The 16,708-nt window shown below is 48.0% G+C and overlaps 1 long non-coding RNA gene across 1 annotated transcript in view; it reads right to left on the bottom strand.

The window, feature by feature from the left end:
* Nucleotides 1–12,272, bottom strand: part of LOC102484752 (uncharacterized) — a 28,371-nt gene extending 16,099 nt beyond the window's left edge. Inside the window, exon 1 of the long non-coding RNA XR_335032.1 lies at nucleotides 12,202–12,272. This is a non-coding gene — a long non-coding RNA (uncharacterized LOC102484752). The remainder of the gene's footprint in view (nucleotides 1–12,201) is intronic.
* Between the last annotated feature and the right edge of the window lie 4,436 nt (nucleotides 12,273–16,708).

Genomic DNA, 16,708 nt, shown 5'->3' with positions numbered 1-16,708 from the left:
TTCGCTAACGTGCCCAGATTCCTACGTCTGCTCCACAGCAGGCATCTCGCCCGCTCCTTGCCACCAGTCCCCAGTACGCCACTTCCTTTCCCACGTCATCGCCACCCTTGCCGCTGCTTCAGCCTTTCCTTGGCAGGTGAAGGACGTTGTGAAAATCCCTGTAGCTCTCAGTATCTTCTCTGTCCCCTCACCTCCTCGGCGTGTTTCCAGGGCTCGAGGCACCTTGGAGCTGCAGACAATGTTCTGTCTGGCCAGGGCTTGCGCTGTGTGTGGGAACACCCATGCTTGAAGCTTCTTGTCGACACGGTTTAGTAGGAGAGGGTTCAGGGGATCCCCAGAGTTTCCAGGGGTGGGGGTGGTAACTCAACGCCCACTCAGGCCTCTAGAGCCCTTTCCTGGACATCATCCCCAGAATAAAATCCAGACTTGTCATTGTGACCCACGTGTGTCCTCGTGGTCTGGCACCTCTCTGGGCCTCCAGCCCTTACCTTCAGGCTTCCTGTCTTCCCTCCCTTTCTTCCATGTTCCAGGCTGCAGCCCACCCCAGGGCCTTTGCACAAGTCGCTCTCCCTGCCTGGAAAGCTCTCCCCACAGTTAACTCCTGCACATCTTCCCGATCTCACCTGACTTCGCTTCCTTGGGGACACCTTCAGGGGCACTGTCCTAGACTAGGACCAAGGACCCCTTTAATACGCTCTAATAACAATCCCCAGGCTTTTCCTTTCTGGATTGACCAGGACTGTCTTTCAGTAATTGCTGAGTCCTTGTCTTAAAACCAGCCTCCTCTAGGATACAATCACATGGCCAGTGTCTGTGCAGTCCCAAGTCCCTGGGCCTCAGCACTCAGCAAATAGGTCACTGAATGAAGAAATGGGATGCAAGGCGTGACCCCCCGTGCAGGCCACTAATGGATGCTTCCTGGGTAAAGGAAGTGCTTCTGGATTCGGTTCAACAAATATTTACCTGACACTTATTATATGAGAAGTGCACGAGGGCTCTGTCCTCAGAGGCCCCCAGACAGAGAAGAGCCACACACCTCCTCCATTATGGCCAGTTCCCTTACGGATACTTCGGGGGTTGCTTCATGCCAAGCTCAGCGCCCACGGCTTTACACACAGCACCTTTCTACAGAATAAGCTCCTTTGACCAGGAGAAAAGTGAGACTCAGAGAAGGCAGGCCACTTGCTCAAGGTCACACGGCCATGTTCAAAGGGACACACTGCAGCTGGAACCCACACATGTCTGACCCCAAGACTGAGACTCCAGACCACCACATCCTACGCCCTCTGTTTGGTTTTGTTTTCTTTTTTTAGTAAGAGAGATTTTTGCTATAGGGCACGTGCATACCCCGGAGAGCCAGAGAGCCAGAAAGTAATAAATCCCGTCCCCCTTCAGCGTGTAAGGCCATACCGCAATCCCTTCTCCTTCGTTTTCCTCGAGGGATTTTGGGCACGTAGGCGCACGTGCCCAGCATGAGTTTTAAGCAATTGGGTCCAGGGCTTGAAGCGCAGTTGACTACATGGGAGTTCAGCGATGTAACCATTATGCCATCTGCTGGTCCTTGTCCCTCCGTTTTCACTCCAGAAAGATCTAAGTGTTGTATTACAGATACAAAAGCTGGGGGTGGGGTACAGAAGAAAATGAGTCAGTTCTATCTCAGGAGTAAGGGAAGGCTTCACAGAGGAGGTGATATGTAGGCTAGACTTTGAAGGGCAGGTAGATTTCAGAAGAGCCACCCCCCTCCTCCATTATGGCCAGTTCCCTTACGGATACTTCGGGGGTTGCTTCATGCCAAGCTCAGCGCCCACGGCTTTACACACAGCACCTTTCTACAGAATAAGCTCCTTTGACCAGGAGAAAAGCGAGACTCAGAGAAGCCAGGCCACTTGCTCAAGGTCACACGGCCACGTTCAAGGGGACACACTGCAGCTGGAACCCACACATGTCTGACCCCAAGACTGAGACTCCAGACCACCACATCCTACGCCCTCTGTTTGGTTTTGTTTTCTTTTTTTAGTAAGAGAGATTTTTGCTATAGGGCACGTGCATACCCCAGAAAGCCAGAGAGCCAGAGAGCCAGAAAGTGATAAATCCCGTCTCCCTTCAGCGTGTAAGGCCATACCGCAATCCCTTCTCCTTCGTTTTCCTCGAGGGATTTTGGGCACGTAGGCGCACGTGCCCAGCATGAGTTTGAAGCAATTGGGTCCAGGGCTTGAAGCGCAGTTGACTACATGGGAGTTCAGCAATGTAACCATTATGCCATCTGCTGGTCCTTGTCCCTCCGTTTTCACTCCAGAAAGATCTAAGTGTTGTATTACAGATACAAAAGCTGGGGGTGGGGTACAGAAGAAAATGAGTCAGTTCTATCTCAGGAGTAAGGGAAGGCTTCACAGAGGAGGTGATATGTAGGCTAGACTTTGAAGGGCAGGTAGATTTCGATCCGAAGTCACACGTGGCTTTGCAGGAGGAGGGCGCAGCCTGAACACAGGGCCCGAGCCCTCTGCCCTTACTCCGTCATCAGCCCACCTGGAGAATCAGTGTCAAGCCGGGACCGACACTCAAGGAGCTGCCGAAATGAAGAGAAATGGCTTCCCCCACACCACACATCACCGCGTCCCGCCCAGACAAGCTCTCTGACTCTGACATTTGCAGTGAAGGAGACAGGACAAGGTGGTAAGGGCGAGGCAGACGGGAGGGTGAGGACACCACAGATAGCGGAGGGACAGGCAGCAGCGTGGAAGCCAGGAGAGCCGACTCGCTGGCCCAGTCCTGCTTACCGGGTCTCCATATCCCCCTCCGCCTGGGACGTCCTTCCCGCCAACCCTGTCCCCCACACTCCTCTGGCTAACTCCCGCTCATCCTTTTCTAAGGTGTTTACCATAGGGTGTGTACACTCACTGGAGAGAGACAGAGACAGTGAGAGGGGAAGTGAGACATCAACTCCCAAGGGGAATGGGGCCACAGGTGTGTGCCACCGCTCCCAGCTCTCTGTCCCCCCGCCTGCATTTTACTGAAGAGTTCTGATGGATTGATTGACTGATGGTTATAACACGGGCACTCACCTTGAGAGAGAGAAAGTGAGAAACACCCCCCACACACACACACACATACCCCAGGAAGGGATGGTCACACTGCACTCTCTTTTCCTCCATTCTCCTCTTAGGACTCTGGGCACACACATGGCATGATTTTCAAGCCACCAGGTCTGGGACTCAAACCGCGTTCGGTCATGTGGGCGTCCAGCACCTTAACCACCACATCATCTGCTGGCCCATCCACTTGTCTTTATCTCAGCCGAGACCCCCTGACTCTAGGAAGGGAGACCCCCTGACTCTAGGAAGGCCCCTGGTCTTCACTGGCCTAGAAGCCTTCTTCTCTGCTTCCCTCGCCCCTGTGCGTGGATCGCATAGCACTCTAATGGGCTCTTGGGGTACCTGTCTCCCCACTAGACCATGACTCTGTGAGGCTGTCAAGTCTCCTCTCCTGTGTGCCCACCAGCCCACAGGGTACTAGGCAAAGATGACTTTTAATAAATGTTTTTTTGTTTGTTTAAGAGAGATTTTTGCTATAGGGCATGTGTACTCAGAGATAGAGAGAGACAGGCAGAAAGTAAGAAATCACCCCCCAGGGGGATGGCCACGCCACCATCCCTTCTCCTCCATTCTCCTCTCAGGATTTTGGGCATGCACGCACTTGGCATGAGTTTCAAGCCTCCGGGTCTGGGACTTGAACCACGGTTGGATGTGGGAGTTCAACAACATAACCATTCCTCCATCTGCTGGTCCCTCAATAGAGTTTTTCCAGTGGACAAATAATCCCAGAGAGAGGGAGAAAGCAGAGACAAGCCAATGCCACACTCTTCAGCAGCTTTTAGGCACCCGTGAGTGGACACACACACTAGACCTACAATATACACAACGGAGAAAGTGGCCAACCCTTAGGAACATATTCTATTTTCCCTCGGTGCCTTTACTCACCCACCTTCGTTAGCCTTGCATTCATAATTTGGTGCTCCTATTAACAACCACCTCTCAAATTATATATGCCATGCGTCCCAGGAAAATCAGGATACCCCCCATCTCTACTCTCCAGGGGTTGTTCTGGAGAAAGGTTGAAGCGACTCTTCCATTTGAGGCAGGTTTTCTACTCCAGTTTTGAAGTCAGACCCGGGAAGTTACTTCTCATAGAAAGGCTCAGAAACTGGGACCAGCAGTTAGCGTAATGGCTATGTCACTGGACTCCCATGTAGTCAACTGCGGTTCGAGTCCTGGACCTGGTGACTTAAAAATTCACACTGGACACATGTGCGTGCGTGCCCAAGATCCTGAAAGGTGAATGGAGGAGAAGGGATTGTGGCATGGTCATCCCTCCTGGGGGGTGATTTCTCGCTTTCTAGCTCTCTGTGTCTCTCTCTCTCTGTCTGGAGAGCGCACGCGCCCTATAGTCAAAACCTCTCCAAAAAAAAGAAAAGAAAGAAAAGAAAGGCTCAGAAACTGACAAATCTCAAATAACTTGATGAGGGACCAGCAGATGTCATAATGGTTACGTCCCTAGACTCCCACATAGTCAACTACAGTTCGAGTCCCAGATCTGGCAGCTTAAAAGTCACACCGGGCACATGTGTGTGCATGCCCTAAATCCCTAGAGGAGACTAGAGGAGAAGGGACTGAGGCATGGCCATCCCCCCTCGGGGGGTAATTTTTCACTTTCTGTCTCACTTTCTCCTGCGAGCACACATGCCATATAGCAAAAATCTCTCTTAAAAACAAAAGGTCATGATTGGCTGCTGTCAAGTTACCACTACCCTGTGCTACCACCAGGCTTGGTATCAGACGTGCGGTTTGTGGCCTCAACTCAAAGAGATCCCCCCATGGCATATACAGGATGCATCTACATGCAAACAAATAACTACCCAAAGTAGCATTGAATTAAAGACCGACATATTTGGTAGAGAACGTGAACAAGGAAAGACAGAGAGCCACGCCGTGGGAGAAGACCTATAGGAAGATAATCCATCTTGCTACTCATGGGAGCCACGCTGGGAGCACCTTCTCTATGCCGGCGTGACGCTAAGCGTTTCTTTTTTCCACGTTATTACAGCCATGCTCTAGAGGAGTATTATGCCCACCATGCAGATAAAGAAACTGAGACTTTGAAAGAGAACACGCGAGATGAGCACATGGTGTAATGGTTTTGTCGCTGGACTCCTACATAGTCAACGCAGTTTGAGCCCCAGACCCAGCAGCTTAAAATGCATGCCAGGCACGTGTGCATGGGTGCTGAAAGTTCCGAGAGGAGAATGGAGGAGATGGGCTTGTGGCATGGCCATCCCCTGAGGGGAGATTTCTCACTTTTTGTCTCTCTGTCTCTCCAGCAAGTGCACACCCCCTATATAAAAAATCTCTCTTTAAAAAAAAAAAAAAAGGAAAGAAAAGAAAGATCACGAGACCAGCAAGTGGCATAGTGGTTAAGGTGCTGGACTCCCACATGGCCAACCATGGTTTGAGTCTCAGACCCAGTGGCTTGAAACTCACACCAGGTATGTGTGCATGCATGCCCAAAATCCCCAGAGGAGAATGGAGGAGAAGGGACTGTGCCATGGCCATCTCTCCTAGGAGGTGATTTCTCACTTTCTCTGTCTCTGTATCTTTAGCAAGTGTACATGCCCTTCAGTGAGACTCTCTCTCAAAAAATAAACAAACAAACAGAGAACAAGACTTGCCTGAACATCAAGTGAAAGCTAAACTCTGCAGCTACTTCTCAGCACGTTCTCCATCGCTCTCGCCACAGGGAGGCGTTACCTCTTGCTGAGTGTTCCCTCTCTCTGTTCATCTTTCCCCCAGAGTTCCTATTCTCCATCTCCCAGTGGACAGTAACAGTGAGGATGCCCCATTCTTGGGATTCTGTCTCATGAGAAACCCTCTGTTTCCTCCCTATGGGCTAGGATTCCCTTCTCTTTATCATTCTCATTCTTGAGCCCCTAAGACCAGAGCCCTTAGTCAGGGCTCCCCAGAAAACTGCAGTCTCTGCTCAGGAATCCCAAGCAGGTCAGACAGCTTCCTGCCTGGATGTTGCCCAGATGAGACCCACGCCTTGACCTTTGCTCTGGGTTCTCGGTCAGCAGAAAGCACCTGCAGTTCTGCAGCTTTCCTTTCTGACGTATTACCTTGCTGACTGCTTTACCGTCCCAGCTGATGGAGGCAGATAAGGGGCTTGATCAGTAACGATGACAAATGGAAAGTCCCGCTTGGCTGGGGAACAGAGGGAGGAGCTGAATTCATTTGTTTCTACAAGTTCTCTGTGCCTCCGCTTCTCAAAAATGCGTATCTTCACTTTCTCCGTAATATGTGAGAATTGCAAAAATGCAAATACAGTACAGAGGAAATACAAACGAGCCCTGAACCCCATCTCCCAGGTATCCATAGTTACCAGTTTGATGGATGTATTCTTCTAGCCTTTTAAAGGCATTTTTTTTTAAATTGAGGATAAACCCCACATAATATTTTGTTAAATATATGACAGCCATCTCTCCACAGCAACGTAAACATACTGACCTTATTTTCTGAGGGATTGCCCATTTATCCCATGGCTTGGATGTGCCGCAATTTGCTTACCCTACTCCCAGTAAAAGGCATTAAGGTTGTTTTGCATTTTTTAATAACGAAGGTTTTTTCCAAAACTTCATGGAAAATGCGTATTATAAAACTATACCTGGATTGCAAAAGCATTCTTAGGCCAAGGTAAACTCCTACTTCAACTTCTTCCTTCCCACAGACTTTTCGAAGTACCCTTCTAGTATAAATAAAACAGCAAGACGCACCTTTGTCCAAATATCATTGTGTCCCTGTCTTGTTTTTCTTTCAGAATTAGTTTCCAGAAGTATGATTTCTAAATCAAAAGAGGCTTACATGTAGGGGACCAACAGGTGGCATGGTGGCTAAGGCGCTGGACACTCCCACATGGCCAACCATGGTTCAAGTCCCGGACCTGGTGGCTTACCTTCTAACTTTCCCTCTCTCTCTTTCTGTGTCTCTCTCTGGTCAAATTAAAATAAATGAATGAATAAATAAAATTAAATAAATAATTCTTAAAATACATACCAGCACCAACCAGCTAAGAGGGGTGACAGCCAGCTGGGAAAACACTGTCGAGATGTGACATGCCCCACCCATCCCATGCCAGATAGCTAGGCAGAGCTTACAGGAGGGGACGCAGCAAGCTAGTGTTCAAACCCTGGTTCCATCATTTATTTTCAAGGTGGCCCTAGATCAATTACTTGGCCTTCTGTGTCTCCGTTTTGTCATCTGTAAAATGGGAACAACAACCTCATGGGTGGCTGGCCGGATGGCATGAGATAATGTCTAGAACACCTGGCACAGGGCAGGTGCTCAATGCCCAAGAGCGGTCATTACTGTCATTGTGAGTCTACCCAGCCATTTCTGACTGCTCTTGAGGAATCCCTCCTCTGCCCACGTGGCTTCTTCATATGCTACACCCAAGACCACCAAGAAAAACCCTCTCGATTTCCAGAGCAGTAAACTGAGGTTTCGGAGTCAGTAATGACGGGGAGGTGGCAGAAGGGGAGGGTCTCCTGGTTCGGGGTCCATTACATTTTTTACAGAGAAATTCTGCATACCCACGCATTCCAAACAGCAGACTTCATGGACCCCAGCCCCATCGACCTTAGTAGGGCTGTTTACGTGGAAGTGACAGAGGTCTGACTCAAACCAGCTTAAGCCAAAAGGAGAACTTACTGGTTCAAGGAACTAAAAACACCTATGGATATACAAGTTTCAGGCATGGCTGGATCCAGGCACTCAAGTGAAATCTTTGGGGCTTGGTATTTATCTTTCCCCCTCTCTCCCTCTCTTCCTATCTCCTTGTCTTAGAGCCCTATTTTTGTATTAAACCTCAGGAAAACTCTCTCTGTAGCTCTTAGTAGGTCTAGGCAAAGGTCCTCTGAGACCTACCTCCAGTAGGTAGAGCACACTTACTTGCCAACAAGCCAATGACATTGCAGGAGCCTGTGAGGATAAGCCATGGCCAGTCCTGCCTGCTGAAAGTCCCACGTGGAAAACCCCTAGGACTATAACAAGATACTGATAAGGGGACATTGCCCTGGTTCCGAGTTCAAGGCCTAGAACCTCCAAGCTTGGCGATGTGGCTTCTGAGTCAGAGAAGGATTGCGTCATGTATACTGCTTCATAAATATTGTCCCTGACGTGGCCGAATATAAAAGGCAATGAGTCTGCTAGGCATCTGCCTTTCGCATGCTGAACATCTCACTGTCCTGAGACCACCAAACCACCACACGCATCTCGAGGAGCTACTGAAGGAGAAGAGGAGGAGAAGAGGCCCTCCATCACCCACGGACTTGTCTCCTTGATGTTCTTCATATTGCTTATTAGCTACTTTAGTAGTTAAATAAAAAGTGAAGGCCAACAAATTCAAAAAGCTTACTTTAAATGTGGACCAAGGGGCCAGAAGGTGGCATGGTGGTTAAGGCACAGGACTGTCACATGGCTGACTGCAGTTCGAGTTCCAAACCTAGTGGCTTAAAAAATCACACCAAGGGGCCAGCAGGTGGCATACTGGTGAAGGCGCTGGACTCCCACATGGCCATGGTTCAAGTTATGAAACCGGAGTCATGAAACTCACACCAGGCACATGTGTGTGCATGCCCAAAATCCCCAGTAGAGAATGAAGGAGAGGGGACAGTGAAATGGCCATCACTCTTGGGAGTGATTTCTCTCTCTGTCCCTCTAATAAGTGTATATGCCTATAGCAAAAATCCCCCCCCCAAAAAAATATGCCAGGTGTGTTTACATGCATGCCCCAAATCCCAAGAATGGAAAAGAAGGGATTGCAATATTGCCATCCTCCCAGGGGGTGGGGGGGATTTCTCACATTCCCCTGTCTCTCTCAGGTGGGTACACACACCCTATGGCAAAAACCTCAAAATAAAACAAACACTAAAAGAACTGGACTAAGCCCTGGACTAGACCCAGTCCTAATGCACCTGGATTGGGTCACATGCCCTTCTCTGAACCAATCACTTTGGCCTGAGCAATGGACTGTTCTGATTGGTCACACGCTAGCCCGCGGAGAAGGCAGGTGGTATCCATCCCACCAGAACCACCAGATGTAAGAGCTGGGTAGAAATTATCAGTCCACTGAGGTTTTAATAACTATGATCAGGGAACTTGCAATATAATATTTTGATACACTGAACTGCCAAAAATGCTGGACAAAGAGGAACTAATGTTTTCAGCATATTTCTAAAATATTATTAAGGAAAGTTATTACTTTTATAGAGTATACAACCTTTTTTTAGGTAATAGAAAAGAATAATTTATTGTGAAGTAATTTGTTTTATAAATGTAAAATTATTTTTATAAATTTTATTGTTGAAAATCAAAAATTAGTAGCTTTTTTAAATGTTAAATTATAGTGAAATTAAAATATGTCTAAACTGTGATGCCAGGTTGTTTCACTAAACTTTCTAAATAAAAAAACAAGAAAAAAAAAAAAAAGAAAGAAAATTATCAGGTTGTCTGAAAAGTCGTGGCACATTTTTGTGTAGAAAAACACCTCATGACTTTTCTGATGCCCCAAACAGTAAGACAGACGCTGGCACCAGGAAAGAACAGATTCCAGAATTCTCTCTCTGCCAAAGAGGCCAACTACCTATGATCATCCTCGTCTCCAACCCCACACTTGGGGAGTGCCTGCTCTGTCTAAAGGGACCAAGAAATGTTCTTATCGAGTTTATCGCCACTTCCAGTGCCCGGTTGTTCAGAAATGGGCCTGTTGGGCAGCGTCCCTGGCGTCGGGGAATTCTGGCCTGAGACCAGGTGTGCTGATGCAGACCTAATCAATTCTGGCCACTCGTCGGTAAGGGCTAGAGTGCTGTATCAGATTCCGGGCTCAGAGTGGAAGAGTGCAATAATGGATTAGTGATGTCTTCCCTGGCCACAGGCAAGGCGGGTAGGGATCTCGACAGCACTTTTCTGCTCTACATACCGAAATCCCAGTCAAAGCAATAGATGCACATACTGCTCCTTCAAAAGTGGGGGATGGAGAGCACATACAATAAAGCAGAATACACACCTTGTTCTCTCAGGGAGCTTAGGATTTTTTTTTTTTTTAATTTTACTATAGAGTACATGTCCTTACTGGAGACAGAGCTAGAGATCGTGAGAAATCGCCCCTCAGGGAGGATGGCCATACCACAATCTCTTCTCCATTCTCTCTTCTCAGGATTTTGGGGGCATATGCCCATGTGCCTGGTACATTTTTTCTTCTCTTTTTAAGCTTTTTGCCATAGGGAGCATGCACTCACCAGAGAGGACAGAGAGAGGGAAAGTGAGAAATCACCCCAGGGGGATGGTCATACTGCAATCCCTTCTCTCCTCCATCCTCCTCCTGGGATCTGAAGCATGTATGCACATGCATCTGGTGTGAGTCTGCAAGTTAACCAGGTCTGGGACTTGAACCATGGTCCACCATGTCGAAGTCCAGTGCCTTAACCACTGTGCCACTTGCTGGATCACCTGGTGCATTTTTCAAGCTGCCAGCTCCAAGATTCAAACTGTGAAGTCAGTCATGTTGGATCCAACTGTCTAACCACCACGCCACAGCCTGGCCCTCAAGGAGCTTCATTTTAACGTTTTTGAAAGCCTCTAGATGTAGGAGTTGGCCTCAAACATTACTAATGATTCCACCTCATTTCTCCCAAGGTCAGCTGTCTTCAGTTTCCAGAAACACCTAGAACCCTGCCTCAGGCAGCTATCTCTGCTCTTGCCGAGAATTCAAGCACTCTTTTTTCTTAAAGAAAGATTTTTGTTATAGGGTACATGGGCTTGCCAGAGACAGAGACAGAAAAGCAAGAAATTACCCTCCAAGAGGATGGCCACACCACGATCCCTTCTCCTCCATTGTCCCTCGGGATCTTGGGCACACATGCACAGACACACACACCCAGAGTGAGTTTTATGTCGCCAGGTCTAGGACTCAAACCATGGTCAACTATGTGGGAGTCCAGCAACATAACCATTACGCTATCTGCTGTTCCCGCAAGCACTCTCAATAAGGTGTTAAGAGCTGTTCAGCTCAGTAGAGACTGAGTCTTCCTTCTTGACAACCTTAACACTTGACAGAGAGAACAGCATGTGCCCACGGCACAAAAGGTCCTCTCTGTATCTAAATCTTGAGGCCTGGCATGTTTCTTGCCTACTTTCATTCATAGGAATTCCAGGAACAGAAACCACTCAAGGAAGGGGTGAGAAGGTCTCACGGCTGCTACCAACGCCAGCTCACAGGTTAGAAGAATCTCGGGAAGCACTTGCAACCTGACCAGGCACTCAGACCACTCGGGGACCTGGACCCAGTGAGAACACCTGTTAAAACACCAAGTCTAATATGGTAGGTCTAGAGCTGCTTCAGTTCTAAGTTTCCAGGTGGTGCCAATGGTGCCAATCTGCAGCATGCACCTGGAGGACCGAGGGCCCCGCTATTCCAGGATAGAAAGCGCGGTGGGACCAGCAGGTGGCATAGTGGTTAAGGTGCTGGACGTCCATGTAGCTGACTGTGGTCAGAGTCCCCGACCAGGCGGACCCAAAATCCCAAGAGAAGAATGGAAGAGAAGAGATTACAACATGGCCATACCCCCAGAGGGGAGTGATCTCTCATTTTCTATCTCCCTCTCTCTAGTGAGTGCACACACCCTATAGCAAAAATCTCTCAAAAAGAAAAAGGAAAGAAAGCATGGTGCCGACTAGGAGCTGCAGGAAGACGGAGGGGACTAAGAAGAAGGATTGGCGGGGGTTGGGGGGGTGGGGTGCAGGCTGCACAGAACAAGGGGCCGGTGGTGAAGGAAAGGGTGGGAAGGGAAATGACTAACTTTCTGAGCATCTGTTCAAAAGTGCCAGCCTAAAGTCTGACACATGCCATTAAAAAATAAGTAAAATAGAATAGAATGTTCCTTTCTTCCTCCCCCTCCTTCTTACTTATAACCCTAAGAAGGAGAAGGAATGGCTATTTCCACCCCAGCCCCCTCACTCTCACCCCCTCCACACTGCTGCCACCCCACACCTTCCACTAGGGGAAACTGAGTCTTGGAAGGATAAGTAAGCTTATCCACAGGTTATACTTTGGGTGACAAGTCAAGCCCGGCAAGACAGAAACCAACCCCAAGCCTACCTCTGTCCACCCCTCCTTGATTGCAACCGGGGACCTCTGCAGGGCCTCCAGAGGATCCAGTACAGTGTGCAAAACCCAGTAAGGGCTATTTCCCAGAAGCCTCTGGTTTCTTAAATAATGAGGCCAGTTGGAAGCTGTTAACACAGATGGGAACCAGCCAGCAGCAGGTGAATGGCCGCTCGACCTATCAGCACCGCTTTAAGCCGTAACAAGCTCCTGGCTTCCTCAGCCCAATTTCAAGTGGGCCCAGGTGCACCTGCCAGCAAATGAATGGCGTCCCGGCGAGAGACCTGGGTCCCCACCACTTGGAGCTGGTCTCCATGTTCTCCCATTTCCTGGAGCCCCTCGGGAGCGCAGTTTCTCTGAGTTAATATAGAGTGCTAATGAGGGGTAGCTGGCGGGAAAGAGCAGGGTCTACTTGATCCAGGGCCTGGAAGGCAGCCAGGGTCTCTCTGGCCATAGATTCTCGCTCCCCTTCCAGGGGAGTGTGCTGTGTGGGGAGAGTAAGATGCCTGGCCAGAAAGTGGGCTAACCTTTTCCAGGCCTCTTTAATGAGGCTCCCTATAACAGGGCCATTCCTCTTTCTCATGTACGTGCACACGCACACACGCGCTTCTTAACATAACCCATATGGAAATAAAATTCTCTCCCTTGTTCTATGGTTTTTAAGTGGACTCTATAATAGGCAACACTTTTGTCTTCCAATGAAAATCCACAGTTTTTTCTTTTTAAAAAGAGATTTTTTGCTATCAGGCGTGTGTGCTCACCAGAGAGACAGAGACAGAAAACAAGAAACCATACCCTAGAGGGATGACCACATTGCAGAGGGGGGTGGCCACATTGCAACGGCCCCCTCCTCCAATCTCCTCTTGGGACTTTTTCAGGCACACATGAATGCATACCCGGCATGAGCCCCAAGTTGCCGGATCCGGGACTCGAATCATGGTCAATTACATGGGTGTCCAGCAGTGTAACCATTACACTATCTGCTGGTCCCCAAAAATCTACAGTTCTACAACCTGCATTTCCTGTGAATGAAGAAGGTAGTTTCTGCCCTCTCGGGTGAAGGGGGAGCAAATCCACCTACAGTCCGTCTAGGGAACAGTGAGAACCCAGCTCAAGGAGTTCTGGGACTCCCTCTGGATGAGGAAACTTGAGGAGCCTTGAGGCCCAGGTCCCCACAGAGAGGGACCATGATGTGCTATTCATCACCTGATGGGAGAAAAGTCTCACCACTGATGGTGCCACAGATCTTCTGCCTTTAAAACGCATGGGGGAACGAAGCGGAACACAGGGCGGCTTAGTGGTTCAGGCGCTGGACTCCCACATGGTCGACTGGGGTTCAAGTCTCGGATCAAGTGGCTTGAAAATCATAGAGTGTGTACCCAAAGTCCCAAGAGGAGACTAGAGCAGAAGGATCTGTGGCATGGCCATCACCTTCTGGGAGGTAAGGGTGATTTCTCACTTTCTCTCTAACAAACGCATGGACCCTATAGCAAAATTAAAAAAAAAAAAAAAAAAAAAAACCTCAATAAATAAAATATGCTGGGAGAAAGCTGAGAGTGTTGACGCACACCTGTGGCCCCAGCTACAGGGAGGCTGAAAAGGGACCACGGAGCATGACACTGCAAGAGCCTGTCTAAAACACCACGTACACGCACATGCGTGCATACACAGACACAAATATAGGGGAAGAAGAATCTGATTTCTCACCAGCCATCACTACAATCCATATAAAGACCGCACACAGGAAGCCCCTGGGAATGCCAGCTGTCTCAACTCCACCTCGGCTCACAGGCCCTTCTGACTTTAAAGCCTCCCGAAGAGCAGAGACATTCTTAGGCCGCTCCAGGTATCTGAGCCTCTAAACTCACAATGGCAGTCAGTGAACAGTGGCTAAAAACTGAACTTTCTGACCACAAAGTAAGGACACTAGAAATTACTTCTAAGTATTTTTTAAAACCGTGGCCACTTAGAAATGTAAAGGCACTCTTCCAAATCACCTGGGAGAAAAAGAACATCAAAACCAATCATTACAACAAAGAAAATAACAATAAAGAGGATACTGCATATTAAAAGAATAGTGTGGGATGTGCCTAAAGCTATAATCGGAAGGAAAAATCATAGCATTAAAAGTTATTATTCCTATATTTAAAAAGATACAAACCAATGTGCTGGGCATCAACTCAGGAAGTTCGAGAAGAATAACAAAACAAAGCAAAGCCCAAAAGAACTATTAACTAAGGAAAAGGGAAAAATTAGAATCTGGATGATACGCATCCAGACTAAACATACACAGTTCCAAGGGGTTTAATAAATAATAATAACAACAATAAGCAAGACACACACAATTAGGAAGAAGAAAGTTGTAATAACCATGAGGATGAAAAAGATGAAAAAATAGCAAAACTGGTTGATCATGTGCAAAAATCATATAGTAAACTATGCGTAGCGTCCAGATTGTTAACATTTTAGTGATAAAAATGGATTCTTCCTATTTCGACATAAAGCACAGTTACTAAAGAATACAAAAAATAAAATCGCAGGACCAGCAGTTAGCATAACGGCTATGTCGCTGGACTCCCATGTAGTCGACCGCGGTTCACGTCCCAGACCTGGTGGCTTAAAACTCACGCTGGGCACGTGTGCGTGAGCACACAAGATCCCGAGAGGAGAAGGGGTTGCAGCATGGCCATCCCCCCTGGGGGGGGATTTCTTGCTTTCTGTCTCTCTGTCTCTCTCTGTCTGGCTGGCCAGCGCACGCGCCCTATAGCAAAAACCTCTCCAAAAAAAAGAAAAAAAAAAAGAAAATTGCATGATAGAAAAATGAGAAAAAGGGGGGGTCAGCAGGTGACATAGTGGCTAAGGTGCTAGACTACCACTTGGCCAATGGCAGTTCAAGCCCCAGACCTGGCAGCTTAAAACTCACTCCTGGGTGCATGTGCATGTGTGCCCCAAATCCCAAGAAGAGAATGGAGAAGGGATTGCACTGTGGCCATCCCCCTCAGGGGGTGATTTCTGGCTTTCTGTCTCTCTGTCTCTCCAGCAAGTGCACACGCCCTCTAGCAAAAATCTCTTAAGAAAAAAGAAAAGAAAAAGAAAGAAAATGAGAAAAGGACATGAGTAGGCAATTCATAACAAAATAAATATATATACATAGGGAGATGACATATAAGAAGATGCCCAACCACTCAATCAACAAAGTAAAAATTGAAATGCCTCTGATGTTCATTTTCCCATCAAATTAGCCACATTTCATTCCTGTGGTGGTTCTTGCTGTGCATGGCTAAACCCCACAAGAATGGAGACGAATCCCATGCTCTCAAACATTGGGGAGAGGAACCTAATAAACTGGCGTCTCCTTTCTAGAAAACTCTTTGGGAGTTTCTCAGGCGAATGTCTAGCAACTTCCCTTAAATGGAGATGTCCCAAATGCAACTCGTCTTCATAAATGCTTGTGAGGCAGGACCTGATTTCTACACATTTAGGGTTCCAAGACTCCGAGAGAGTCTATTTCAGGGGGAATGAGAATGAAAACCAGAGAATGAGGACACTTGGCTCCTGGCTCTTGTTCTGCCACCAACAACTTATGTGACCTTGACAAATTAGCTGATTTCCAGCAGCTTCATTTGCACCCCCTGGGCAATGACGCCAACAAATGGCATAGAGGTTATGTCACTGGACTCCCACTGGACTCCCATTTGACCGTAGTTCAAATCCCAGACCCAGTGGCTTCAAACTCATCCTGGGCACATGTGCGTGCATGCCCAAGATCCCAGGAGGAGAATGGATGGGGGGGAGGGGACTGCAGTGTGGCCATACCTCCTGGGAGGGGTGATTTCTCACTTTCCCTCTCACTGTCTCTCTCTCTGGTGAGCACACATGCCCTAGGGCAAAAGCCTCTACCAAAAAAAAAAAAAAAAAAAAAGGAATTTATCTACGATTTGGTTTAGTGTGAGATTTGATTCATCCGCTCAGACATGTTTGGCATTCTTTATCGTGCAGCAATTATTTGAATCCTTTCCATTAAAGGTTCACAATTTAATCGGATTCAAGACCGACCCCAAACTCAACAGGGTGACCCCCCTCTCGTGAATATACGGAGGACGAGCTCAGGCACTCAGCCTTGCAAAGATCCAAGCAGCTGACCCGTATGCTCTGGGGAGGGGCAGGGTAAGCAACCCATTCATATTTTATAAGTTTGTTTAATGGAGCCTTATTTTTTGGGTTATGTATTTTTAAAGACCACGTAGCTCGGATTGATGGCAGCGCTGCACTGATGCTCCTCTTACAAGCCAGCGAGCTGGAGGAAGCCCAGTCTCTCTGGGGCCCAGGAGGGGAAAGAATTGCAAACAGACAAATGCCCATCAGTGCACAACTGGTAAAATAAATTATGCTCATCTCTACAATTGTATTTATGAAGCTGTTAAAAAAAAATTAACTGAAGGACCTGCAGTCGCCATACTGGCGATGTCTCTGGACTCCCATGCAGTCGACTGCAGTTCGA

The sequence above is a fragment of the Tupaia chinensis genome, unplaced genomic scaffold (genome assembly GCF_000334495.1).
Source record: "Tupaia chinensis unplaced genomic scaffold, TupChi_1.0 Scaffold000320_1, whole genome shotgun sequence".
Classification (NCBI taxonomy): domain Eukaryota; kingdom Metazoa; phylum Chordata; class Mammalia; order Scandentia; family Tupaiidae; genus Tupaia; species Tupaia belangeri.
This window is presented reverse-complemented; position numbering and strand designations above follow the sequence as displayed.